The sequence below is a fragment of the Lepidochelys kempii genome, chromosome 9 (genome assembly GCF_965140285.1).
Source record: "Lepidochelys kempii isolate rLepKem1 chromosome 9, rLepKem1.hap1, whole genome shotgun sequence".
Classification (NCBI taxonomy): Eukaryota; Metazoa; Chordata; order Testudines; family Cheloniidae; genus Lepidochelys; species Lepidochelys kempii.
The window spans coordinates 37,401,767-37,429,198 of record NC_136388.1 but is presented as its reverse complement, the minus strand read 5'-3'; the positions used below and the strand labels follow the sequence as shown (position 1 = coordinate 37,429,198).

At 43.4% G+C, this 27,432-nt stretch overlaps 1 protein-coding gene across 5 annotated transcripts in view; it reads left to right on the top strand.

Annotated features, from left to right (window-relative positions):
- The first annotated feature begins 282 nt into the window (after positions 1 to 282).
- Positions 283 to 27,432, top strand: part of ACSL3 (acyl-CoA synthetase long chain family member 3) — a 112,889-nt gene continuing 85,739 nt past the window's right edge. For 4 of the 5 annotated variants that reach the window (XM_073359944.2, XM_073359943.2, XM_073359942.2 and 1 more), the window contains exons 1-2: positions 283 to 435; positions 17,782 to 17,900. The gene's annotated coding sequence lies outside the window, so the exon portion shown is untranslated. The remainder of the gene's footprint in view (positions 436 to 17,781; positions 17,901 to 27,432) is intronic. The other variant, XM_073359941.2, reaches the window with a different exon arrangement.

The following is a 27,432-nucleotide window of genomic DNA, read 5'->3' as shown; positions in this document are numbered from 1 at the left end:
TTACTCGCGCGCTCAGCCCCACCAGCCTATTTCCCCGTCCCGAGGCCCCGCCTTCCCTCGCCCTGCGCGCTACAGCGCCTGACCCCGGCAGCGAACGCCCTGTAGTAACCCCTGTGCAGCTCGCGCGCTCCCCTCCCCTGCGTGGCAACCGTTAATAATGTTACTGAGCCGGCCCCTCACGCGCCACCCCGCTTCGGCCAATCACTGAGCGCTCCTCATGTATATGGAATGAGGGTGCTCCGCAGCTGCGTCGGTTTGTGCGAGGTGTGTGCGGCCGGGGAGGCGGGGCCTAAGCCGGGCCTGTGTTGGCTCCACGGTGCCGGGACATGGGGCTGCGGCTGGGTGGGTAGTGCAGGGAGCCGCTTGGCATTGTGGGCACGGAGCCTAGGCTGGACCCCAGCGTCGCGGCCTGGACACCGGATCCGGCAAGGCGCGGTGAGAGCGGCCGGCGGCCGGCAGCTGCTCTTTTGCTTGGGTGCATTTTCGGGGGGAGGGGAAGAGACACAGGGGTGCGTTCGTGTGAGGGGCCTTGTGTGGGGGCGGGGGCTCCAGTAGGTGGGGGAGGGGACACAGGGGTGAGTTGGTGGGAGGGGGCCTTATGGTGGCGGCGACGATGCTGGGGGGTGGGGGGGCTCCAGGAGCTGGGGAGTTAGGTTTTGGGTGTGTGTGTGTAGTTGTTGGGTGTGGGGATAGTGGGGCCGAGATTGGTGGGTGTGGGAGAGCTGGAGGGAGAGCGGAATGAGGATGGTGGGTGTGGAGGGGGCTGAGGTGGGAGCTGGAGCGGTGTGCTTGGTGGGTGTGGGAGGTCAAGGGGGTGGGGAGTCGAGAGAGGTAGGTGCAGGTGAGGAAGGTGGATGTGAGGGGGCTGGTGGAGGGTTTAGGTTAGCGGGGGCTCAAGGGGGAGGGGATGAGGCTGGTGGGGCTGAAGTTGGTGGGTGTGGGAGGGCTCAAGGGGGAGGGGAGTAAGGATGGACCAAGAGGAGAAGAGTGTATGGCACATGTATTGGGTAACGTGTGGGGTTGATGGCAGGAAAGGGAAATGGCTGGATTGGGATGTTGAGACTGGTTGAATGTAGGAAGCTGTTTAAATTGGGCTACAGCTTCAGTGAAGGGCAAGTAAATAGGAATTTGGGATTTAGTTAGGGAGCTGGGGTCATGAATGGCATCTTTTTGCATTAGGAGCTGCTTGCTGTAAGTTCCAAGTTGTCCCTTCAGTTTCCTTCCCTGATCCTCCAATGCAAAATAACAGTCCCAGGAAATGAAACTACAGATATTGCTTCCCATGTGCAGTTGGTCTAATGACATGTGTAACTCTTTAAAGGGACAATAACTTAGGCCTTGTTTACACCTAAAAATTAGATTGACAACTGCAGCACTCAGAGCTGTGGAAAAACTTTGTCCCCCGTGCAACGTAGTTAAATTGACCTAACCATGACTAGATGCAGCTAGGTCAACAGAGGAATTCCTCTGTTGGGCTAGTTACTGCCTCTTGGGAAGTGGATTATATACATGGACAAAAATACCCCTTCTGTTGATGTAGGAAGTATCCGCACTATAGCGGCACAGGTGCAGTGCTGTAGCATAGAAATACCTTTAGTCTCAGAGTAAGTCTCAGTCCCAGCTACATTAGGTCTCCCAACATTGCAAGACTGCGATTTGGACTATGTCTACACTTGCAGAGTTTTTGCGCTGTCAGTTTCACTGGTGATAGAGAATCAGTAAAAGAAAAGTGCTGGTTTGTGTTCTCACTTACTTCCACAGATTGTGTTCACATTTGCAGCACTTCCATTGCCAATGAGAGCAGCACACTGAGGGCAGCTATTCAAGAGTACAGCTCTCTCCATTTTGAGGATAGGTCTTGTGGGAAGGAGGGGGCATGATCGTGGGGCATCTTGCGTCCTTGCACAGCCTCCTCTCCCCAAACACTGATCAGCTCCAGTAGCTCAGCATTGCTCCGAGCAGGGGATCCGCTGCTCCATGGAGCAGCCATTGTCACCTGGCCAGATGATAAGTGAGTATTTGCCAAGAAAACAGGAAGGGGAATTTCAAAGTTCTCCAAGGCTTTACAGGGGGAGGGGCGGGCTTTACAGGGGGAGGGGCAGATGGCAGTTTACCTGGCATCAGAGCAGCAGAGCTGCTGGCGAGAGTGGTCACATAGGCACTGTGGGATATCGTCCAGAGGTTAAAAGCTGTGTAAACAGGAAGAACGTGTCTCCATTTGCACATCACCGCAAAAGTATCACCGGTAAGAACTGTATGCCTCTTGTGGAGGTGGTTTTCTATTTGCGGTGAAACTTCTGAGTTTCACCGCAAAAAGTAATTGGCAAGGGGAGACGCTTCCACAGTTTTTGCGCAAAAAAGGGACTTTTTGGACTTTAAATGGCAAGTGTAGACACGCCCTTGGTCTTCACCAGTGCCTCTCAACCTTTCTTGACTACTGTATCAATTTCAGGAGTCTGATTTGTTTTGTGTACCCACAAGTTTCACCTCACTTAAAAACCACTAGCTTACAAAATCAGACAGAGAAATACAAGTGTCACAACACACTATTCCTGAAAAATTGCTTGCTTTCTCATTTTTACCGTACAATAAAATGAATCAATTGGAATATAAATATTGTACTTACATTTTGATATATAGTATATAGAGCAGTATAAACAAGCCCTTGACTGTATGAAATTTTAGTTTGTACTGATTTTGCTGGTGCATTTTATGTAGCCTGTTATAAAACTAGGCAAATATCTAGATGAGTTGATGTACCCCCTGGAAGACCGCTGTGTACTCCCAGGGGTACATGTACCTGTGGTTGAGAACCACAGGTCTATACTACCAGTTTCTGTATTTATATCTGCTTTGCTCAGGGATGTGGAAAATCCACACACCCTGAGCAATGCAGTTATACTGTCCTAACCCCGAGCGTAGACAGCACTATGTCAGTGGGAGGGCTTCTCCTGTTGATATAGCTACTGTTTCTTATGGAGGTGGAGTACTTATGAGCTCGCCTCTCAGTGCAGGTAGAGTCTTCTCTAAGTGCCACAGCGGTGCAGCTGCACCGTAAGTGTAGACAATCCCTGAGAATTTTTTTTTAAAACTTCCTATTGCACACTACACCCTTGCAGTAGGAGCAATGAGAAGGGATGGGGATGCTCAGTCATGTCTATTGTGGTGCTCTAGTTGTTTTGAAACCTGTATATGAGGTGAGTAGACTTTATTTTGTCTAGGCTGAGAGGATTTCATGGGTGATCGTACTGGTGCTGTATCTCTCCACACAGTGGGAATGGTAAATATAATGTAGCTTATTTCAAGGAAAGCGTTTGGAGTTAATGACGCACAAAAAGACGGACATGAAGCAGAAGGTTTTGTTCTGTCCTGAATATGTCCTGTCTGATGGTACATCTTGGTTTTTTGTTTTTGTGGGGTAGGAGAGGGAGAACAAGTGACTGGAGAAGAGAGAGGCCGAATTTGGATTTTGTATTTAAAACAACAATGCTAAAAACAAAACAAACCCAAAACACCCAACTGTATAATATCACATTCCAGTGTAACTTTTTAACAAATAAATATTCCCAACCAGTGGCGAATGCAAACTTTGCAGCATTGTACTAGTGCATGAGAACCAGGACCTGACACTCACTTGACAGTGTCTAAAAAGAGAAACCAGATAGTCTATTTACATTGTCCAAATTGAAAAAATATAGAAAACAAAAAGTTTAAGTAAATTAGACATGTAAAATTTTCAGTTTTGCTAGTTCTTTAAGTTTAGGTAAGGGAAAGGAAATTTGTAGATATTCTCCAGTCGTGTTGTGCCTTTCTCTGTACAAGTACAACTACGTGACACCCATAAAATGTACTAAAAATGATTTTTTCATCAGCACTTTAAAATTACATGTTACTGTATTTCTAGTGGTCATCTATTACTTAATTCAACGATAATTAAATCAGTGAGGTAGCTCTTTTATAAAGTTGAAAAATGTATAGATAATGGGGTATATACCAGATAGAAATAGCTAAAATACGGTTTCAGATAATTCCTTAAAGGTGGTGCTATACTTTTCAGATTTAAAAAACAGGGAACTTTTGTTTTCCTTTTAACTGTTTGATATATTGGTCTGAACTTTTTTCACTCTTCGATCATCCACTGAGAGTCTTTGGTGAGAGTCAAAAGGGGCTTTGCCTGAGCACAGCGGTTCACTCACACAGTTATTAGTACAGGGGGCTTTAAAATCAGTCTGCAGTTGCCGACAACACTACAAAAATCTGATAGTTGTGGCAAAGTTTGAGTTTCTGCATACTCTGACATCTTTAGCTTGATGGGCATGCTAGCTGAGGAAACTAGATCTGTATTAGTTTAATATAGGTTTTTCCCTCAATTAGTTTTTTTTAATTGGCAGCGTTACGTCCTCATTAAAGAGTGTTAGGTTGCCGACCCCTGTTCTAGAACCGATGGCACACAAGCCAATTTTTAATGGCACACTGCTGCTTGCTGGGTCCCAGCCGTCGGGCCTGCTCAGCCCGCTGTCAAACCCAGGCAGCAGCGTGCAATTAAAAATCCTGCCTGCCCCGGCCCGCTCTTCTCTGCCCCCTGTGGGGGCAGGGTGAAGAAGCTTGGTCCTGCTGGCTGCTGCTACAGAACAGGCAACCTCCCCTGCCTTTTTCCCTAGTGTGCTGGGTTCCTGCCCCTCCTCCTCCTCTCCCTCCCTTCAGCCAATCAGCTGATGGCCCTTGTGCAGGAGGGGGAGAAGCGGAGCCCCAGCGCGTTCACTGCTCTGGGGAGGAGGCAGAGAAGAGGTGGGGAAGCGGGGGTGGAATCAGGGCGTATCCCCTCCAGCCCCCTGCTGTGAGCCGCTCTGGGCAGGGGGCTGGGAGCACCCCCACGACCCTAGCCCACACTCCCAGCCCTCTGCCCTGACCCCTGTACCTCCCACACATCCCAGCCTCCTGCCCGGACCCCTGCATCCCCCCAAGACCCCAGCTCTGACTCCAGCACCCCCCACACATACCCAGCCCTCCACACTCCATGCCCTGACTTCTGCACTCCCCACATTCCCACCCCCACCCTGAGCACCAAACGGGAGCTCCTGCACACACCCCCCGCCATTCCCACCTGCACCCTCGCACCAAATGGGAGCTGCCCAGATAAGCACTCCACACTCAAATCTTCTGCCCCAACCCTGAGCCCCCTCCCTCATTCTAGCTCCTGGCCAGACCCTACACCCCAACCCCCAGCCTGCTCCCTCACCCCCAGCCCTGTGCTCAGTGCACTTCCCACCCTCAGTTCAGTGCAGAGAGAGAGGAAGAGAATGGGCTAGAACCAGGGAGAAGGTAGGTATCCACTCTACATGGGCAGGGCTGGGATCCCAGACTGGCAGCAGGCTGAACGGGGCCAGCAGCCGGGACCCTGGCTGGCAGGAGCCGGCGGATGGAACCCCAGACTGGCAGCGGACTGAGCCGCTCAGCCCACTGCCAGTCTGGGTTTCTGTCTGCTGGCCCCTTGCCACCCGGGGTCCCAGCTGCAGGTCTCGCTCAGCCTGCAGCCAGCCTAGGTGAACGGAACCCCAGGCTGGCAGCGGGCTGAGCGGGCCGGCGGCTTAAGATCAGCATTTTAATTTAATTGAAGCTTCTTAAACATTTTTAAAACCTTGTTTACTTTACATACAACAATAGTTTAGTTATATAATATATAGACCTATATAGAGAGACCTTCTAAAAAATGTTAAAATGTATTACTGGCATGCAAAAACTTAAAGTAAATACATGAAGACTTGGCACACCACTTCTGAAAGGTTGCTGATCCCTGTTCTAGAATGTGTGTTCTGGCCTTGGTGCATAGACCCCTAAAACAGTACGGTAGCTGATGATCTAAATATCAGTTTAAAACTTTCTGGATGGTGGGCTCCACAGGAGCTGCATGCACGCCCTGCATTTCTCCTCACATCCTGTATCTGATTATTTATAAGGAGCCACAGCACCAACTGCTACATAATTCCTTCTTATTGTTGCTGGTGGTATAAGCAAGTACTCACTATTGTCTGTTGCTACTCCTGTAGGTCCCTTTTCTTGGGAGGGGTGGGGTGGGTAGTAAAATCTTTTTATTTTCCAGTTCATGTTAGGGCAATTAGTGCAGTTTAGATGCTTGGCCCAGATAGGTTTCAGAGTAACAGCCGTGTTAGTCTGTATTCGCAAAAAGAAAAGGAGTACTTGTGGCACCTTAGAGACTAATCAATTTATTTGAGCATGAGCTTTCATGAGCTACAGCTCACTTCATCGGATGCGTACCGTGGAAACTGCAGAAGACATTATATACACACAGAGACCATGAAACAATACCTCCTCCCGCCCCATTGTCCTGCTGGTAATAGCTTATCTAAAGTGATCATCAAGTTGGGCCATTTCCAGCACAAATCCAGGTTTTCTCACCCTCCGCCCCCCACACACAAACTCACTCTCCTGCTGGTAATAGCCCATCCAAAGTGACCACTCTCTTCACAATGTGTATGATAATCAAGGTGGGCCATTTCCTGCACAAATCCAGGTTTTCTCACCCCCCTCCAAAAACCACACACACAAACTCACTCTCCTGCTGGTAATAGCTTATCTAAAGTGATCATCTCCCCCCCCCCCCCCCGGGGGAGACACACACAAACTCACTCTCCTGCTGGCAATAGCTCATCCAAACTGACCACTCTCCAAGTTTAAATCCAAGTTTAACCAGAATGTCTGCGGGAAGGGGTAGGAAAAAACAAGGTAGCCTATTTCCCCTTGTTTTTTCCTACCTATCATGTGCCAGCAATGCCCCTCTGCCATTTACATTGGTCAAACTGGACAGTCTCTACGTAAAAGAATAAATGGACACAAATCAGATGTCAAGAATTATAACATTCATAAACCAGTCGGAGAACACTTCAGTCTCTCTGGTCACGCAATCACAGACATGAAGGTCGCTATCTTAAAACAAAAAAACTTCCAATCCCGACTCCAGCAAGAAACTGCTGAATTGGAATTCATTTGCAAATTGGATACTATTAATTTAGGCTTAAATAGAGACTGGGAGTGGCTAAGTCATTATGCAAGGTAGCCTATTTCCCCTTGTTTTTTCCTAACCCCCCCCCCCCCCCCCCCGACGTTCTGGTTAAACTTGGATTTAACCTTGGAGAGTGGTCGGTTTGGATGAGCTATTGCCAGCAGGAGAGTGAGTTTGTGTGTGTGTGTGTCCCCGGGGGAAAAAAAGGGGGGGGGGTGAGAGAACCTGGATTTGTGCTGGACATGGCCCACCTTGATTACCATGCACATTGTAGGGAGAGTGGTCACTTTGTGTGTGGGGGGGTGGAGGGTGAGAAAACCTGGATTTGTGCTGGAAATGGCCCAACTTGATGATCACTTTAGATAAGCTATTACCAGCAGGACAGTGGGGTGGGAGGAGGTATTGTTTCATGATCTCTGTGTGTATATAATGTCTGCTGCAGTTTCCACAGTATGCATCTGATGAAGTGAGCTGTAGCTCATGAAAGCTCATGCTCAAATAAATTGGTTAGTCTCTAAGGTGCCACAAGTACTCCTTTTCTTTTTGGCCGATAGTTACTTTTTTTTTTTTTTTTTTGGTAGCTCCACTGAGCCTTTATTGTTCTGCTATGATTTTGTGCTTGTAGGAATGATTGAAGTTTAAGCTCCGGGGCCTAGAGTGACCAGATGACAAGAACAAAATATTGGGACACATGAGGGGCTACCCCCTCCCGGGCCGGCTCTAGGTTTTTGCTGCCCCAAGCAAAAAAAAAAAAAAAAGCTGGAGTGCCGCCGAAACAAAATATCGGGACAGTACATCCATTGGGATGCGGGACAAACAACTAATTATCGGGACAGTCCTTATTTTATCGGGACGTCTGGTCACCCTACCAGGGCCTCAAGTCTTGCCCCTTATGTGAAGGTACTATATACATACAAGTACAATTGCTTGCTCTGCCTTAGAGGGGTAATATTTAGGATCTGTGCTTTTGTGTGTGGATCTCTTCTAGCCTCACATAGAGCCATAGAATGCCAACTTGAGCTTAATCTTAATGACTCCATTACTAGGCTGTACTATTCACCCTATTACTTCTGGCTGAATTTGGCTCCATCACACATACTGAAGCTCAGGAGCTCTGAAAAATGTCTAGAGCTGCAACCTGTGAAATGGATCTGCATCCTTCCTGGCTGGTTAAAAGCAAGCAAAACCACAACTGTGCCTCCTTCAAATTCCTTGAAAAATACAAGGTCTCTTAGAGAGACTTGGCAGCTTTGAACCTGAAATTGTTGAGGTTGAAAAATTGTTGGGGTTTGAAAAATCTCGCTGACTTTTAACATTGTCCAGTTCAAGCAATTGGGAAAGGGAAAGCCACTCTTTCAACCAATATATTTTGAACCTAATCTTCAGTCCACCTTCCAAAACAGCTGACCATTTCTACCCAATGCTCTAAAAAAGGATTAAAGTACTTTTATACGGATACTGTTCCTAATTTTTGTACTGAATCTGCAGCCCACAGTAGTAAAGCTGGGCTGATTTCGCTTGCTTAGTCCCACAGAAGCAAGAGACAGAGTGCAAGATATGTAGAGGAGGAAGTCATGCTCATCAGCTATCCTCCATATGAGTATAGTTAATTACCAAGCTGTACTAGTTCAGTAAAATTTCTTGTTGTGGGACAAACTGACTCCTTTGCATGAAGAGGCAAAGGAGGCCATCACGATGAATTCATCAATTCTGAATTTACAATGTATACAGCTTCAAACAGGGTCTAGAAAATGATTTTAGTTAATTGCTTCTTGTTTCACTTAAATTAGACCATGTTTTTGTGTAGTTATATTACAGTAGTGCCTAGAGACCACAACTGAGATCGGTGCATTGTTGGGCTAAGCACTACCAAAAAAAAAGGGAAGACAATCCCTGCCGCGAAGAGCTTACCTTATAAATAGACATGGTAAACAACAAGTATGGAGGGGTAAAAGTGTGGGCAAGCCTTGGTGTGATGGTGTAGGTGTCAGGGTGGACTTGATTTAAATCACTAGTCAGGAAGACTCGATTTAATCATGGATTTATGCATAAAAGTGCATTCTTGTTAATTGTTATAACCTTAATACGTATTCTTTACAACTCAGGTTTCATTTTTAGAAGGTACATTTTTAAAGTAATTTATTTTGAAAACTTTTCAGATTCATTTTAGTGAATGATTCGTTTTTTCATTTACCAAAGGTAATTGAAACAGATATTTATGAAGTCATTTGGAGGTGAACTATCTCCAAATCAACAGGTTAATCATTAATATTTGGAGGATTTTTTGCCATGCTGTATTAGGAGGAGAACGTCACCAGACAGACATTTTAAATTGTTCTTTTAGTTAAATAAAACGATATCATGTATTCTGGATTTTTTCTTGAACAGCAAACATAATATTTTAACAAAACAAGCATATTTAATTTTTGAATGTAAACATTTAGTTAAACATTCAAGTTTTTTAAAATCAGGTTTGTTTTTATTAAAATTGTTTTTAACTAAAATAGTTAAATGAAATATAGTTAAAAAACCCAAAATCGACTGTCAGCCAAGTCAATGTGCGAAACTTAAAATACTGGCTTCTGCAGCTGAATCAGTCGTCTTCACCTTAATTTTCCTGTTTGTTCATAATCTGGAAAAGGAAAAACAAGCTTTCCTGCTTTTTTCAGGTCCCAAACGATTTCTCAATTTGGAATGAATTAGTCCAAAGGAAGAAAATATTCTTTCTACACTGGCAGAAGAAGCTACTGCGCTTAAAAGTGAGATGATCACTTCAACAGTCTCTGAATCCAAGTGCTTAAGTGACTTCCACCAGTTCACTGGTGTGCCTTTCTTTAAAACATCATCAGCAAACATCTATTTTTTGAACGGTTCACCCTTAGCTCTGAAGGTTATGATACTTGATGTTATGGATGGATGGATGATTGTTGGATGGTCATGTCATAGCCAACTCCTCTTCTTCAGCAGTTAAGGTTTGACCCTGGTACCAAGCATTGAGAAGAGTTGCAAGAAAATGAGCTGGAGATAGTGTTTGTCCGATTCGTTTTTTTAATGCTTGTAACTTAACTCTGTCATTGCATATTTCTCTTTTTAAGATCTCACTCCATTCCTTCCAAATTTCAACAGCGTCAGCAATAAAACTGCGATTTCCCTGTATTTTGTTCAAGGCTACAGAAATACACTTCAGGGTACTCAGCACGTATTTAACATTTCTCTTAAGCCCAATGTTGAGAACTTTGGCTGTGACAGTGCCATCTATTTTTTTCACAATTTTTTCACGAACTGTCATCAGATTAGGCCAGTTCTTGATATAGTGCTCAAAATCGTCCACTACTGAGTTCCATTGCACATCTTGTGGGAGAGTTAGCTTGGTTCCTCCCACTTTTTTCAGAGCAGCTGCTGCAAAGTGGTTGTCATGAAAGTATTTTGCAATTTCAACAACATTAGCCTTTATTTCTGGAACACTGAAGTCTTTGGCTAGGAGGTGCATCAAATGAGCACTGCAGTCATATGTTATTAGTTTGGGACTCTCTTCTAAATAATTTCTTCTCATCTTAGATACATTTGCAGCGTTGTCTGTGACCAAGCTGCGTACCAGACATTTGAATTTTTTCTCAGTTTCTTGTAGCTTTTACTGCTACTTGTAAGTATTCTGTTGTGTGTGCATTTCCTGATGTATCAATTGTTTCTGTAAGAAAGACATTCCCTTCTGTTGTCACACAAGCACATACAACAGGATCATTGTGGACATTGCTCCACCCATCAAGACTCAGGTTAACAATTTCACCCTCTAGACCTTTTGCACACTGCTCAATTTCTCTTTCATACACTTTATCCAGCAACTTGCCGGCGACATCTGCTCTGTTGGGTGGACTGTATCCTGGTCTTAATGACTGAACCATGTTAATGAAGTGTGGGTTCTCAATCCTAGGGAAAGGAGAGTTTGTTGCATAAACAAACTGGGCAGTTTTTCATCAATTACCTCTTTTTGTAATCTGCTGGTTCTTATCACAAACTTATCTATGGTGGTTTTCTGGGTGATGGAGATTTTTTTTTCCTTTTTGCTACAGGTGATACTATGTGACATAAATGTTGTGACTGAAACACTATCATTGGCAGATAACTCTGAAACTATAGAAAATGGTGGTGATCTTGAAGGTGGATAGTCTTCAGAATCCTGTATGTTGAGGATTGATTCTCCTAAACAAAATAAGTCAATGTAGTTGTTTAATTATTATTGACACTCAGTACTGCTTTAAAGGTGAAATTGTAAAAGGAAGATCTACCTATTTCAGCTATTTATTATCACAACTGCATCTAAAATGATAGTACCATAGAGTAACAACTATATTTTTTGCTCAAACGTGAGAATTCAAGAATAGTCCAGAAGGAAGACAGGCAGTCCTTAAGAAAGAAGTATGAAATAAAAAAGTTTACCAACCTGAAGATTCTACATGTTCAGACATGTTCCTTTCATCATCTTCAACGCAGCTCCCTCCTGAGAGGGAACACTTCTCATGATGTTGTTTCATTTGGGCAACCAGCCTTACATTTCTTTGTTGTACTGTTTGCATTTTGCACGCATACCTGTCTTACCCACAGGTAGAGGAACTTCATTAAAATATTCCCCAACTGGGTCTCTATTATGGCCTGCTGTCATTATAGGTTTTCCCTTCTAGTGAAAGAATGGTATGGTAGATCTCAAATCAATGAAGGCTACACTCAGAAAGACCTCACGATTTCTGGAATATGCTGCTCAAACAATTTCACTTTTGTTTCTACTGCCTGTCCCTCCCTTCTCATATTTATCTCCAGGCTTCTCCTTGTCCAGATCTATTCTGCCCCCAACAATCTTCTGTTCATTGAACTTTTTGAAACTTTGCACTTTTAGAAAGGGGTAAGGGATTGACTCTGTGTACACAAATTTACAGAGTGACAATAGGGTTGAGGTCTGTTATTTCTCACCTCTATTATTTATTTATTTTAAAAACATTTTTGTTGTTAACAAGCATGTTATCTCTGGAGACTGAAATCCACAGTTTGAGAACTGCAAAACTAAGCATCTCTGATAGTGCTCAGTCTAGAAGATACCGAGTCCCATTGGGTAGATAGAAAGATTAATCTAAATAATCTATACAGAAGCCCCTAGAACCCCATAAAATTGGGGTCCCTAATCCATGAACTATTGGAACTCATTTAGAAAACTTTTCTTAAACATTACATGAATATATTCTCATGCTATAGAATTAGAATTTATAATCCTTATTCCATGATGAGACCTCTTTGAGCTATAATGCATCTTTCTTTAAAATGCTTTTTGAGGAAAAAACCAATCTATCAAAAAATGCAATTTTAAATTAAAAAAAAATCTCTTTATTTTATTTGAAAAATCATTGATTTTTATCCTCCCTGGCAGGTGTGCACCACTTTAATATTTCCCCTGATTGGCATCAATATGTTCAATTTAATAGCCTGAGCAAGAAGAAGTCAATACACATTAACAAAATATCATATTCCCTTTTTAATAAGGCTTCAGGACAGGAGGCATTACAGTAAACAGTTCATAAGGTTTCCACCTCAGGATCCAAACTTAAATCTATAACACCAAGTTTCTGAGGCCTGGTCTGTACTACAGTATTCGGTCAGTGTACGGTAAGCTGCCTTACATTGACCTAATTATGTCAGTGTGTGCACTACAGCCTTGCTCCTGCCAATGTAAGTGCCCTACTACACTGACATAAAACTCCACCTCCACAAGAGTAATGGGGCTTATGCCTGTGTAGTTAGGGCAATGCAGGGTAGACACTGCATTACTTACATCTGTTGGCTATCATTCTTATCAAGCTGGAGTCGTGAAATTGACCAAAAAGCCGACTCCCAGCTTTGCTGCTCCACTCCAAGCTGGGCTGCCACCCAGGCTCCTGGCTCAGGCTCCCTCTTCCCGGTTGGGCTGCCACCTGGGCTGTCAGTTCCCTGCTCCCCACCGGGACTAGGCAGCTGACTAGGCTCTGGGTGCGGATCTCCCTGCCAGGAGCCCGGCTGCTCCCCTGACTCTTGGCTCCCTGCTCCCCACTGGGAGCATAGCTGTGCTTGGGTGGGAGCTCCGTTTCCGGAGTCCAGTTGGCTGCCCCATTCCCAGTGGGGAGCCAAGGTGTGTGTGGGGAGGTAAGTCAGGCTCCTGGTGGGGAGCTGCATGCAGAGCTGAAAGTCCTGGCTCTCAGCACCCCACACTGCCCCTCTTAAATTGATGGGAGTGCTCCTGGTGAGGATGCGCAACACTGACAGAAAAAGGGTAGTGTGGACATGAACCACTATAGTAAGTTGACCTAACATAGGACCACTTAAATGTATAGTGTAGACGTACCCTGAGGGTATGTCTATACAGGGATAAAAAACCCATGACTGGTCCTCCGAGAATTGTGGGTCCCAGAGCTCAGGCTCCAGCCTGAGCCCAAATGGTCTACGCAGCAATTTTGAGCCCCGCAGCCCGAGTCCCATGAACCCAAGTCAGCTGACCTAGGACAGCCGCAGCTGTGCCGTGGGTTATTTATCCCTGTGTAGACATACTCTGAGTCTGATTAGGCTCATCTAGAGCCAAAGAGAGAGAAACCACTGCAGCTTGCATGGCCTTTCCTTCCCTCTTCCTGTTTATGTAACCCAGCCCTAGGTTGGGGCAGAGCCTCCTTGATTACACCCCAGGCTCTGCTTCGCTGTAGGCTCCACCCTGTCCCTTAAAGGAGTAGTGCATATCTTCACAAGGGGAAATAGATGGGGAGCAGCCAAGTGACTTGCTCAAGATTACACAACAGGTTAGCGTCTGAGCTGGATATAGAACCCATTTCTCTTGACTCCTGGATCAGTGCCCTATCCTTTAGATCACACTGCCTCTCTTGCTATTCTAAGGGAGATAATACTTGGAAAATTGGGTTCGGGTATGTGTGTTGCAGAGGGAAGTTTTGTTTTGAAGGCAGTGATATCTTGTGTTCTGGAAGTGAGTTCCATGTTTGTGGGCCAGCTACCTTGAAAGTTCTGTCTTCAACCCTTACTGGTTTTACTCTTGTGAGTTAATGTTTCATTGGTCTAGTAAGCGTAACTGCTGAAAACAACCTCAATTTCCATGAACATTAATGTTTGTTGAAGGTTGGGGTCTTATCATGGAAGACTTTTAAGAGCAGAGCTGGAACACAATATGTGCTGTTCAACAATTAGTCTGATATAATTTCAGATTCCTGCTAAGTAGGTGGATGCTCTCTTTAGTATCAGCTAGAGTCTTTTTAAGTTCAGTGATTTAAACACAACATACCTAAGGATGCAGTAGTCAAGTTGAGGTAACAAACAGCTGGGTGGGAATGGTTTTGTCATCATGCAAAAATGTTTGAAATGTCAAAATTTTCCTGTTCTGCATTGGGATGAAGGTTTCACTTTTTGACATTTTTGTTATGAAAAACCAAAGAGAGGCTCCCTCCCCCACCCCCTTTCCCTTCTATGGAATAACAGCCTAATAGTGATTAGGGCACTCAAGTGGGATGTGGGAGATCCAGGCTCAAGTCCTTGCTCTGACTGATTCAGAGGGACTTGAATCAGGGTTTCCCATATACAACGTAAGTGCCTTAACCACTGGGCTGTTGGCTATTCTGGAGGCCCAGGGGTGGAGTTGCAGGGGTCTTGTTTTGACCAGAAATTCAATCCTGGACCTGAGAGAACTTATTTACTGAAGTTTTTCAAAACTGATCAGTTTCTGTGAAAAGTTTTGGTTTTGGTGACTCTGCATTTTTGACAAAAATTTCACAACCAGCTTTCATTATAGATCACCATGGTCATATCAGAGTGTGACAGGATGGAGCAGTGTCCTAGCAAGGAGTAAAAGACCTTTTTTTTTTTTTTTTTTTTTTTTGCATCCATAGCTATTAGTGTATCCAACAATACTGAGGACTCTAAGAGGGCTATGAACAGACTTGAAGTAGACACTTTATTTATAACCTTACATACCGGTCCTGAATGAAGTTAGATTGGGGTTTTCTTTCTTATGAAAGCCTTTTATAAAAGTTAAACGATATTAAATGTTGCACATACTATCTAATCTAGTTAACATTCTAGCTTAATAGATTCATAGATTTTAAGTCTAGATGGGGCCATTATGATCTAATCCAGTGGTTCCCAAACTAGGGGCGCTGCTTGTTCAGGGAAAGCCCCTGGCAGGCCAGGACGGTTTGTTTACCTCGGCCTGTGCCACTTCCCTCAGTCCCAATTGGCCGAGAATGGTGAACCGCAGCCACTAGGAGCTGTGAGCAACCAAACCTGTGGACGCGACAGGTAAACAAACCAGCCCTGCCCGCCAGGGGCTTTCCCTGAACAAGTGGTGCCCCTAGTTTGGGAACTACTGATCTAATCTATTTGTCTTAATGCAGGCCAAAGAACCATGCCCGATAATGTTTGCATCTGGCCCATAACTTCTGTTTGAACAATAGCATATCTTTTAAAGAGATTTCCAGTCTTGATTTAAAGATGTAAAGAGACAGAGTATTCACAACATCAGTGGTTAATTATTCTCACTGTGTACCTTAAAATGTGTGCCTTATTTCTAATCTGAATTTGTCTACTTCAGTTTCCAAACACTGGATCTCATTGTGCTTTTTTAAATGTTAACTGTATCTCATAAAATAAATAGGAAGTGTTAACACAGCCAAAGTAATGCTTCTTTAAGAACTTTATATTTTGTTTCCTGACGCTAATGTTTTGCTCTTAATGTTGCATTAATGGGCACTGTTGTAAGGTGAATATTTTTACTTTATAGAAAAACTGGGTTCCTTCATTCTTCTTGAAACCACACCTTCCTGTTATTTTGTTAGTGAACAACGTTGCATTCCATTTATATTTTAAAAATAGTTTACGATTTCTCATTCTTTCTTTATCCCACCACCAGCAGGTATAGACAATAAGCATTATCCTCTTTGATTGACCCTTTCCAGACCTGCGTTATGTCCTAAGGTGATCTGCAAAGAGGGAGTGGGGACAAATTGTGTGTTTGTGGTTTTTTTTTTTTTTTTTTTTTGCTTTTTCATGAAGTATAAGGTCTAAAACTATTTTAAAAGGTTTGTTCCTGTTTGTTTTTTTTTTCCCTTCGGTCGTCTGTAGAATTCTAGAGGAGACAAGAGAATGATTTTAACATTACCATGTAAACTGCCTTTCTGTGAAGGAGCTCACCAGACTAGAATCTGAGCTGCTGCTCCTTTTTGCACTGTTTCAGAATAAAGAATGAGCAAAGTCGCTAGGGCAGAGGTGGGAAAACTACAGCCCGCGGGACCGTCCTGCCCGGTCCTTGAGCTCCTGGCCCCTCCCCCGCAGCCATGCTGGCAGTGTGGCTTACGCCCACCAACCTCCCAGGCTTTCCAATAAGTCTGTCCTACCGCTCTGAGCGGCATGGTAAGGGGGTGGGACATAGGGGGAGGGGAGGTTGGATAAGGGGCAGGAAGTCCTGGGAGGCAGTCAGGGGACAGGGAGCGGTTGAATGGGGCGGAGGTTCGGGGAGGGGAGAGGAGGCGGTCAGGAGACAGGGAGCAGGGGGCGATGGATGCGGGGCAGGGCTGGGGACAAGGATCGAGGGGGTTGGATGGGTCGGGGAGTCTGAGGGGGGTAGTCGGGGAGCGGGAGGTAGGAGGGGCAGATAGGGGGTGGGGGCCAGGCTGTTTTGGGAGGCACAGCCTTCCCTACCCGGTCCTCCATACCGTTTTGCAACCCTGATGTGGCCCTTGGGCCAAAAAGTTTGCCCGCCCCTGCGCTAGGACTTAGGGTATTGGGCAATTGAAACCGGTTATTGTGACAGTCTTCAGGGGACCTTCCAGAGAGTCCAGCTTGAGAACTGGGGCCTTTTGGGACAGCCTAGTGGAAATGCTAACACTGCCAGTGCTGAGAACAGGGTTGAGAACATGACTGTAGATCTAAAATTATGCTAGAGAAGTCCCCAGCCTTGCCTTAGGAGCTCTTGCGAAGTTCCTAATTAATAGTTTAGTATGTGGAGTTTGAGATGTGGTGTTTACATGTATTCTGCTTCTGGTGTACGTGTGCCCCATGTGCTGGAGATTGGCTCTGATTGTAGGGGGTTGTAAGTAACAATTCTGATTCCATAGTTAAGGCTGTTAGAAAAAAATCTGGCCTAAGCCCTACTTGTAACACTTTACTATTCACACAGTGTATTAAGTTTGTTATAAAAAACCATATTTTGGCATGGAAATTCAAATGCTTTGCATCATTCCACAGATGCATTTTTTTTAAGCTTGAAGCAAATCAGCTAAGTAACTTCAGAGGTATAAAGTTCTGAAAAATTACCAAATTTTCTATTTTCGGGGGGGCAGGAAGGTCATTTTTGGTGCATTGTGATACAGCTACTTTATATGTTCTTAGTGCTAAATGAGAGCTCATGTAGAGGATAGATTTGAAAAATACTTTTCCAAAAATAAGTTACTCAGAAGTTAATTGTGATTTGGTTGGTTACACATCAGCATTTTAAACAGCATCTGTCAACCTGTGGAGGACTGGTATTGGTTACTGTAGAGGTTAGTCGTCATAAATGCAGTGTAATACAGAGATTGATGGAAATTGAAGAAAACAGACTTTGTGAGCAGATTGTAATCTGTAGCACTCGATAACACAGATTATCACAAGTGTACAAGAATATTGCATTTTCATATGTCTGGGGAAGACTCAGCTTCCCAGTCTTTCTAGGGTTTTGACTCCACAAATTATTTCTGTTTACCTTCTAGGAGAAAAACTACCTGAATACTTCTTCTCTAGTTCTTGTGGAGGGGTGAAAAGTGTCCTCTTGGCTACCTGACTCAATGGGAAGGAAGAATTTTTTAATTCCACCCAGCCAGACCACTAGGTGAGTTGAGGAGTGCCTCGTGGCAATCTTCCATGTTTCTTATGAGAGAACTCCCAGCTCACACCTTCAATTCCTTCAGATGAGATTTTCAACAAAATGGGATGATAGTGCTATGGATGTCCTAATGGTTGTGAAATTCCTTCTCAGTGGGTCATTCATCCTGTCATTGTTTATCCCATATGCACCCTGGTGAGGCTGTTCTCTGCAAAGCTTATGGAAAATATCCTTGATGTCTTATCTGAAGCACATTAAAGCACTTTATCCGTCCAGCTTGGTTTCTTTGCAGTCGCTGCTGCTCATTCTTATAGGGTTCTTAAGTAACGTATGATTAAGGCTACGTTTTGGTCACGGGTATTTTTAGTAAAAGTCATGGACAGGTCACTGGCTGTAAACAAAAATTCACGGGCCCATGACCTGTCCATGACTTTTACTAAAAATACCTGCCCTGACTAAAACTTGTGCAGAGGGCCGTGCAGTGATGAGCTGCCAGAAGCTGAAGAACTGGTTCCTTCAGTTGCTCTGAGCCTTCGGCAGCACTTGGGTGGCACGACCTTCAGTTGCTCCGGGTCTTCGGCAGCACTGAAGGACCTGCCGTGGAAGGCTCGGAGTGCCACCGAATGAGTAAATATTCACAGGGGATCCTCGCCAGCCGAGAGCTCAGGCAGGATGGATAGGACGGTCCCGCAAGCCGCATGTGACCCTCGGGCCAGAGTTTGCCCACCCCTTTAACAGCCGGTTCTAGACCGGCTTCTAAATTTAACAACCGGTTTGCGTGAACCATTGAGAACCGGCTCCAGCTCATCACTGGGGCCATGGGCGCTCTGCGGGGGTAACCAGGGGTGCTGGGGAGGTGGCCTGGGACCACCACTGGTACTGGGGGAGAGGAGGGCTGGGCTGTGGTGTGTGGCCCAGGACCCTGCTGGTGCTGGGGGAAAGGGGGTTGGTGGGACTGTCAGGGGCTTCCTACCCGGCTCTTGTGTCCCTGCAGCTCCTAGGTGGCGGAGGCAGGGGTCAGGGCAGGGGCTCCACTGCTCCCGCCACAAGTGCTGGCTGCTGCAGCTCCCATTGGCTGGGAACCACAGCCAATGGGAGCTGTGGAGGCGGGGTCCGTGGGTGTGAGCAGTGCGTGAGGTGGTGCGGAGCCCCGCTCCGCCGCCTAGGAGCTGCTTGGGAGCCAGGGAGCCCCCCCACCCCGAGGTAAGCACCCCCCTACACTCCCCAACTCCCTGCCCCTATCCCTGAGCCCCCACCCACACAACCAAACTGCTGGTGCAGGGGCTGCCCAAGCCGGGCAGCAGCTGAGCCAGCACTAGCCATTACGAAAGTCACAGACTTGCAGGCTTACGTATGATTAAACCTGCCAAAACAAAAATTTGAAAATTAGTAGTTGTTTTTAAAATCTGCACAATGAAAATACCTGAAACTTCTACTTCTTGCTGTGTTTAAAAAATGTTACAAGGTGGATGGCAAGATCTACAGATCTCCTAAACTCACTGGCACAGTTGGGAGTACAAGTTTTTGAAGTGGATCAGTGGGCTATTTTTAAAAATACATAATTCAAAGAAGACAGTAATTAAATAGTTTTTATTCTTAAAAATGAGTCATAATTTCTTTAAAATAAGTGGAAACTTTTTTTTAAATGCATTTAAAGAAAGTTTGTAACATTTAAATATGTGCACTGAAAAAAGAAACCCCCTCAAAACTGCACCCAAGATTTTAATAATGCTGTGTACTCATCCTTTCAGATCCTTCAGGACTAATATACATTGCTGAATTTATTTCAATCTTCTAGTCTTTGCTTTTCAAGACTTAAGTAGATGTTCTGCTGATGTATTTTAAATCAATTTCTGTATTGACCCATTCACTTCTCCCACATGTTTGTTGTTCCCATCTCACTATCATTTTCAAATCTCCCTGAAGGACTGCTTCCTTTATCCTGGGGCTTCTAGAAAAAATGGGAGAGAAACTTTGAAGAACTGATCAAATAATAAGTTGTATAACAGAAAAGTTCTTTAAATAATTGTCGTTTCCCCCCGTCCATTCATGCGAAAGCTTAGTCTGCCACCCAGTGGAAGTACTTGGAAGGAGACTCTTAGAAGATGATGATAATAATAATAAAATCTCCATAATTCTTACCTTCATAGTTTTCAGAGAGAATGTATTCATTCTTTAGCTATCTTTCCCTCTTCAGTGTGGCTCAAAGCCTCAGGGTTCCCCCCCCAAAACTCTTTCCTATAACTTTTTTTTGGGTCGGGAGGTGTCTTCTAGTTTTAATTTGCTTCCATATGTTTCATTAATCACAATGACTTGTAATCTCCTAATACTTTACACATCCATATTCTGATATTATATCAAAAAGTACTTTCCTGCCACCTCACTTTATTTATACAGTAGAGAGCCTTTATGCATTGTATTATTTGTGTTACAATTTCAGTACCACAATGTACCTTGACCTTCTGTATGTCAAGGACATTGGGAGTTAGAATTCTGAGACATTGCCAGAAAAAAAGAAAAGAGAAACAACATACAATTTAACCAACAATTTCTCAAATAGTGAGATTCCCTCTGATTCAAAATGGTGTTTCATGTTGACCATGAACCTGTTTTTCAGGATTTAAATTTGTATATCAATATTGAGATGCTAAATTGAATATGCAATTTTATCCCAAGTAATAGAACATGTGCCCCATGCCTTCAAGGTATAGATCATTAAACATGATAGAATTGTGTGACTGTCATGAGTCTGTTACCCTGTCGAATTTTGTTTTACTTTTTTGTACTTTTCAGAGTTGCCTGTAAATACTATATTCTCTTTTGTTCAAAGTATTTTAATAATTTTTTATAGGAAGTGTGGGGGGCATGAATTAGTAAGACTTGATAAATCCACTTACCTAATAACAGTGAAAAATACATTTTCCCTGTTTAGGAGGTAGTATGGCCTACTTGATAAAGCATTGGCGTAGGACTTGGGACACCTGGGTGCTGTTCCTCGCTTTGCCATTGGCCTGCTGGGTGACCTTGGGCAGGTCACATCCCCTGTCTGTAAAATGGGGGTAATGGTAATGACTTCCTTGTAAAACACTTTGAAATCTACTGTTGAAAATCTCTATATAAGAGCTAGATATTAGGGAGCTTGTTTACCAATTTCTGCAAAATTGAACTTTTTATTTAATGATCGCCAGTTTCTAGCCTTTTTAGTTTGGAGGAAACCCTTCCAAATGTAGCATTGCAGTATTGTCTAAACTGCAACCAGGGTATAATTTGCAGATCATGTATACTTATCTATGGTATCTTTAATCTAGCTAGCTCGGTAAAGAAAAGCACCGAGGACGTGGTCGCATGGGTTTCAATGTGATCTAGCAATGTAAGTATGTATCTACAGGGCTGCCTCCTATGCTGCCATGTCCTTACTGCTATTTTGAGCAAGCTAGCTAGATTAAAGCTAGTGCGGATATGTCCACATGAACTACATATAACATCCCAGGTTGCAGTGTAGATGTAGCCTTAGTTGGCTGACAGAATCTTTGCCTACCTTAGGATATTTACCTGTTGCAGTCAGTGGGTGTCAGTAACAGGTGCCGGTTTAACTATCATTTCTGAAATGTTGCTGAACACCGTTTGATCTGATTTCACTCACTTATCAAGTGGAAGTGTAACACTGTTTAAGTGCATGGTCTAAGTAGCTGGACTCTGCACTGGGGAGTTACTGTAGTGGGATGGGGACATTTTGTGGTGGTTGTTTTAGCCTTCCAGGTAAAGTAACCTCCAACACTTTTGCTCCTTGTGTGTGCGAGAGAGGAATAAGACTTGTCTACCTGGGGAAGCTTTTGCAAAAGAAACTAGGGTGTGAATTTAAAACTCAACAGTTATTCCACACTCATTAGATCACATTAAACTCAAACATCTAAACTCAAAGGTCATGCGTACACTACAAAATTAAATTACTGCTGCTTCTGCGTGTCTACGCTTTGCTCCTTGTGTTGGCAGTGCTCGTCCTCACCAGGAGCGCTTGTATCAATTGTACTGTCAGTGTGGGGCATTGTGGGATGGCACCGGAAAGCCAGTAACAGTAGATGTAAGCAGTGCAATACCTACGCTGACAGTACTATGTCAACCTAACTACGTCAACCGTGGCTCTACGCTGCTCTTGGAGGAGGAGTTAAGTTGGCATAGCGGGACAGTTATGTTGGTGGGAGCAAAATTTAAGTATAGACACTTCCATAGTTAGGTTGACGTAAGTTGCCTTGCGTCGACCTAACTGTAGTGTGGACCAGACCTTACACTGCACTGAGTGCTGTTGTGTGGTTTAGTTTAATCCCACTACCCAACAGGGTGGATTGATATAAATCAAAGTGATTTAAATCACCAAGCAGGAAACTTTACTTTAAATCATCAAATTGAATTATGTTTTGAATTTCTTCTTTTAACATAAGAGCGACCATACTGGGTCAGACCAAAGGTCCATCCAGCCCAGTCTCCTGTCTTCCGACAGTGGCCAGTGCCAGGTGTCCCAGAAGGAATGAACAGAACAGGTAACCATCAAGTGATCCATCCCCTGTCGCTCATTCCCAGCTTCTGGCAAACAGAGGCTAGGGACACCATCCCTGCCCATCCTGGCTTATAGCCATTGATGAACCTATCCTCCATGAATTTATCTAGTTCTTTTTTGAACCTTGTTATGGTCTTGGCCTTCACAACATCCTTTGGCAAAGAGTTCCACAGATTGTCTGTGCATTGTGTGAAGAAATACTTTTTTGTTTGTTTTAAACCTGCTGCCTATTAATTTCATTTGGTGACCCCTGGTTCTTGTGTTGTGAGAAGGATTAAAAAGCACTTCCTTATTTACTTTTTCTACACCAGTCATGATTTATAGACCTCAATCATATCCCCCCACTTAGTTGTTTCTTTTCCAAGCTGAAAAGTTCCAGTGTTATTAATCTCTCCTCATATGGAAGCCATTCTATACCCCTAATCCTTTTTGTTGCCCTTTTCTGAACCCTTTCCAATTCCAATATATATCTTTTTTTGAGATGGGGAAACCACATCTGCATGCATTATTCAAGATGTGGGCATACCATGGATTTATATGGAGGCAATATTATATTTTCTGTCTTATTATCTATCCCTTTTTTAATGATTCCCAACAGTCTGTTTGCTTTTTTGGCTGCCGCTGCACATTGAGTGGATGTTTTCAGAGAACTATCTACAATGACTCCAAGATCTCTTTCTTGAGTGTAACAGCTAATTTAGACCCCATTATTTTATATGTATAATTGGGATTATGTCTTCCAGTGCACATTACTTTGCATTTATCAACATTAAATTTCATCTGCATATTGTTGCCCAGTCACCCAGTTTTGAGAGATCCTTTTGTAGCTCTTCGCAGTCTGCCTGGGACTTAACTATGTTGAGTAGTTTTGTATCATCTGCAAATTTTGCCACCTCACTGTTTACACCTTTTTCCAGATCATTTATGAATATGTTGAATAGGACTGGTCTCAGTACAGACCCTTGGGGGACACCACTATTTATCTCTCTCCATTCTGAAAACTGACCATTTATACCTGCCTTTTGTTTCCTATCTTTTAGCCAGTTACCAATCCATGAGAGGATCTTCCCTCTTATCCCATGACAGCTTACTTTGCTTAAGGACCTTTGGTGAGGGATCTTGTCAAAGGCTTTCTGAAAATCTAAGTATACTATAGCCACTGGATCCTCCTTCTCCATGTGCTTGTTGAGCCCCTCAAAGAATTCTAGTAGATTGGTGAGGCATGATTTCCCTTTACAAAAACCATGTCGACTCTTCTCCAACAAATTATTATGTTCACCTATATGTCTGACAATATTGTCCTTTACTATAGTTTCAACCCGTTTGCCTGGTACTGAAGTCAGGCTTACCGGCCTCTGATTGCTGGGATCACCTCTGAAGCCCTTTTTAAAAATTTGCATCACATTAGCCATCCTCCAGTCATTTGGTACAGAAGCTGATTTAAATGATAGGTTACAGACTACAGTTAGTAGTTCTGCAATTTTACATTTGAGTTCCTTCAGAACTCTTGGGTGAATACCATCTGGTCCTGGTGACTTATTACTGTTTAATTTATCAATTTATTCCAAAACCACCTCTGACACCTCAATCTGCGACAGTTCCTCAGATCTGTCATCTAAAAATAATGGCTCAGGTTTGGGAATTTCCCTCGCATCTTCTGCCGTGAAGATCGTTGCAAAGAATTCTTTTAGTTTCTCCGCAATGGCCTTATCATCCTTGAGTGCTCCTTTAGCATCTTGATCATCCGGTGGCCCCACTGGTTGTTTGGCAGGCTTCCTGCTTCTGATGTACTTAAAAATTTTTTTGCTATTACTTTTTGAGTCTTTGGCTAGTTCAGGGATCAGCAACCTTTGGCACGCGGCCTGTCATGGAAATCCGCTGGTGGGCCGGGACGGTTTGTTTACCTGCAGCGTCCGCAGGTTCGGTCGATTGCAGCTCCCACTGGTCGTGGTTCGCTTTTCCAGGCCAATGGGGGCTGCGGGAAGTGGTGGCCATTAAATTTAATTATACTATGGTCCCTATTACCAAGTGGTCCAGCTATATTCACTTCTTGGACCAGATCCTGTGCTCCACTTAAGACTAAGTCAAGAATTGCCTCTCCTCTTGTTGGTTCCAGGACCAGCTACTCCAAGAAGCAGTCATTTAAGGTGTCAAGAAACTTTATCTTTGCATCCCATCCTGAGATGACATGTACACCAGTCAGTATGGGGATAGTTGAAATCCCCCATTATTATTGAGTTTTTTATTTTAATAGCCTCTCTAATCTCTCTGTGCATTTCACAGTCACTATCACCATCCTGGTCAGATGGTTGGTAATATATCCCTACTGCTATATTCTTATTATTAGAGCATGAAATTACTATCCATAGAGATTCTACGGTACAGTTTGGTTCATTTAAGATTTTTACTTCATTTGATTATATGTGAAAGAAAGCATAGATAGTGCCACTCCCCCACCAGCATGACCTGTTCTGTCTGTCCAATATATTTTGTTTCTGGTATTACTGTGTCCCATTGATTATCCTCATTCCATCAAGTTTCCGCGATGCCTATTATATCAATATCCTCATTTACTACGAGGCACTCTGGTTCACCCATCTTATTATTTAGACTTCTAGCATTGGTATATAAGCACTTTAAAAACTTGTTACTTTTTAGCTGTCTGCCATTATATGATGTAATCAAATGAGACTCTCTTTCATTTGACTGTTTTTCTGATCAGATTTTACCTGTATTTTATCATTTTCCATCCTCTCTTCCTTACTAGGACATAGAGAATCTCCAGTAATAGATCCTCCTCTTAAGGATACTTCTGTCCGAACCACATGCTCTTCCGCACCTGTCGGCTTCCCCCCAGCCCTTAGTTTAAAAACTGCTCTACGACCTTTTTAATTTAAAGTGCCAGCAATTTTGGTTTCCTTTTTAGCTATTTTCCTGAAGAAAGATTGATTCTTGTTTACTGGTAACCATTAAAACATGTTGATTTACAACTAAATGTAGCCTTTACATGAAATTTGTTTCTTTTTGATAACCAGGAGAATACACTGTCTCTGCATTTATTTAAGCAGTTATATAGCTTAATTTGGATTTATTTAGATTCTTAACTTCTGCATTTTTTATTATGTTAGAAAATGGTGAATGATGCATTTCTTGTTTACTAGATTAATTTTTTTGCTTATTGTTTTCATGAAACTCTATCTGGATGGAAATTCAAATTCAATTAAGAATGCAAAAAACAAGCTTTTTTTTTTTTTTTTTTTTTAAATTAACTAAATGTGTTGGATGCATAAAAAAAATAACTTATAAAAAGTTTACCAGAACATTTTTTTCTTTTAAAACTAACTGATCTAATAAAAGTAGTATGATTTGTAGTAGTGAATTGAGATCATTGCTTCTGGTCACTATATCCTTCAAGGATTTAGAACTAGTACTGTACATCATATTGTCTCTCACTAGTGGAAGAGGAAAACAAGTGCTCCTGCTTTTTCTGCTCCCAGTTGGTTTCTTAAATTTCAGTGAACCAGTCATTGAACTGAACTAGTTGAATAAACCGAAATGAAGAAAAGTATATTCTCTCTGCACCTGGAGAACGCGTTACTACTGTCAAAAGCTGATTTAGTGTAATGTCGACAGACCCTGGTTGTCGGCAAGCAGGATTGAACTTGGGACCTCTGGAACTTAGTGGATGAGCTAAAAGCCAACTGGCTGTTAGCTCAGGCTATAGAACAGACTCATTAATTGCTCGCTCTCTAAGTAGTTTCAGTGCCGCTAGATGGGCTAGAACACCACACCCAGAAGGTGTGTGGGTTACATACTTCCCCTAGCTGAGGAAGTGCACCCAAGCTTCAGAGACTTCCCAGTTGAAATCCCAGACGAGCCCCCACTTGTAATGCTGACAGACCCTGGTCATCAGCGGGCAGGATTGAACAGGGAACCTCTGGAACAGACTCATTTTATCTCTCTCTTTCTCTCTAAGTGGTCTCCATGCAACTAGATAAGACCGAACACCACACCCAGGTGTGTGGGTCACATTAGCACTTTAGCAAGCTCTGGTTCAAGGTGCTTAGCCAGTGACATCTACCAGTTCAGTGGTTTGACTTTTTTTAAAACTTTGGCAGCAAATATGTACTACTTAACGTATTAATTTAGATGATTTTAATAAGTTTAGGCCTTAACATATATTGTCAATTTTAAATTTAATTTTAAATAGATTTATTTAAAAACAAACAAGCCTGTGTTTAATTTAAATTTTAAAAATCCTTTAAACAAAAAATCTGTTTTTATCCACCTTGCTTCCAGAGTGGAGTAAGCTAAACGTGGACACTCTTAGTGCAGCATAAGAGTATTTACAAGGGGAGCTATTCTCCAATAGCTTTTCAGGTCTTTTCCCCCCCATATGGATGGTAGATTTATATACCCACATTTTCTTCTCCACCGCAACATGAAGGTTTACTCCATGGAGCTGGGCTGTGCAGTGCACAGAGGATAATGATTCCCATGCATGGGCTGTCCAAATCCTTCTCTGTTTCCTGTACTGTACAGTTGAACTTCACTGAGACTGTACAAGGGACCTGTGCTACCCTAAAGGAAGGAGCTGTATTTGCCTGTAAGAAATGTGAATTGCTTCCATTTATTTCACTGGTGTGCTAACTGAAATCTTTGCGTCTCTGGGGTCCTGCCTATACTGGAGGAGTTTTTTGCAGTGTAGATGGGTTCAAAGTGCAATTGCTCTAAGAAAAAATACCAGTATTGTAGTAATGGTATAGCTGGGTTCATGTATTTCTTACAAACATTTCTTTGGAGAAAGAAGTGCTTAAAGCACTGCTACTACCAGTCCTGACACACTGCTGGTAATTATAGTATGAGTACAGTTAGAACAGGCTTTTGCTAGAGGTATAGGCTCTTTGCCTCATCTCTGCACAGGCAGCTATAAAAAGTAGTGGCAGATCAACAGCATTTGATTACAAAGGTTAAGAGTCTGCT